The sequence below is a fragment of the Etheostoma spectabile genome, chromosome 8 (genome assembly GCF_008692095.1).
Source record: "Etheostoma spectabile isolate EspeVRDwgs_2016 chromosome 8, UIUC_Espe_1.0, whole genome shotgun sequence".
Lineage (NCBI taxonomy): Eukaryota > Metazoa > Chordata > Actinopteri > Perciformes > Percidae > Etheostoma > Etheostoma spectabile.
The window spans coordinates 18,364,287-18,365,938 of NC_045740.1; the positions used below are offsets into that span (position 1 = coordinate 18,364,287).

The following is a 1,652-nucleotide window of genomic DNA, read 5'->3' on the forward strand; positions in this document are numbered from 1 at the left end:
GGGGAGGGTTATAGATTTGATGCTTGGTCAGACAGGTGTGCCAAAAAGTGCTTATACGCGTTTATACATTCACAAAACTTGGAGAAGTGTGTTACTGGATGTATTGGCCCTTTAAAGGTATTTCAATAGGTCCTGGGTGGGCTATAATCTATCAAATGTAACCCTCATTCAATGAATCAAGTCATTTTGAGGCAGACACGACCTTTAAAACCAAAGTCAGGAGCTGCACACACTTTTTGGCAAGTGGAAAAAAGACTGATTTAGGGCACAGGGCGCTCAGGCAATACAGAAATGACTGAGTGTACATGTGGGAGATGTCAGTTGTGAAAACAGGTTTGACAGCTGTTTGTAATTTTCTGTTCAGAGGTTGTTGATGAAGACAAATTAAGACAGTTTATATCACATTTGAACCAGTCACCAGTAATATAAGTGGACTCACATTGTGCAGCTTCAGAGCTCATATAGCTGAATTAAAGCAGTGTAATCATCCCTCCTCATGCTGGCCGTTAATAAGCAATCCCTCACCAACCTGTGTCCTTTGTAGGTGATGGAGGACAAAATCCACAATTCTGTGCAAAATCACTCCTCAGCCTGAGTTAATGAGATCAAGTGTTTATCTTATGTGTCTCCTCGGGGAGCTGCGATGGAAGGAAAGTAACACAAAGATTACATTTTGTACTAAAATGACAAACTAAATGTAGACTAAAGATGTATCTCAGACTGCCCAAGCCTCATTTTCCATGTTCCTCAATTTGTCATTTAACAACACCGGGTTGCATAACGAAATGTAAGTTGTAGCTCCATCAAAACGTACAATTTATACAAATATTTAAATCAAAATATAATAAAACAATATATAGCAACTTACAGTATATCCAACCTTTTAAGTAAATATGTAGCGCGTCCCACTTTCATGCTGCAGACTAAAGTTCACGTCCTGTCACATACCTGCATTCACTTTTTTTAACTGCCACATTAAGGGGAAATAAACTGTAAAAAGAATCAAATGATAAAGCCAAATTTTAACAAAACGTATCCTAAAAAAGTTTTAACAAGAGATTTCACTGTAGTTTTCATTCGCATGTACAAAAAAGCCACTGAAAGTTATTTTGGATCCTAGAAAGTCGCTCACTATTACCCAAAGGTGTAACTTAGGGGGGGGGGAAGGGGGGCAATAGTCAAACTTGTCCAGTGCAACGCACCCAAAAACCTATTATAAATTCCTTTACACAAATAAAAACACTTGTACCATAACTAACTTGTTGCAGAAAGATTCACCCGAATGCAGGAAATGAAGTGCTTAGTGTTAGAAATGTCAATTTTGGCTCAAAAGCTGATACCTCAACCCCACCCCACCCCACCCCCCACCCCCTCCCCCAGGTCACATTAGGATCAAATGAAATGGAGTCTGGCTCCAGACTGCGGTCAGGGTTTAAATCTGGTTTAATGTCACCACATGTGAAGGCTCTTTAATCTGATCATTGTCAACAAGACGACACCTGCTGAACATGTGACCCCATGCTGTCCAATCAGAGTGAAGATCGGGATTAACGAAGAGTCTCCGGATTAACGAACAACCCCCCCCGCGCAGGAAACAGGACCCCGTATCCCTCACGTTGTCCTCGAGTCAAATTGACCCGTTTCCCTATATC

At 40.9% G+C, this 1,652-nt stretch overlaps 1 protein-coding gene across 1 annotated transcript in view; it reads left to right on the forward strand.

Annotated features, from left to right (window-relative positions):
• gpr37a (G protein-coupled receptor 37a) overlaps window positions 1-1,652 on the forward strand; it is a 39,137-nt gene that overhangs the window by 13,616 nt on the left and 23,869 nt on the right. The gene's annotated exons all lie outside the window — the stretch shown is intronic.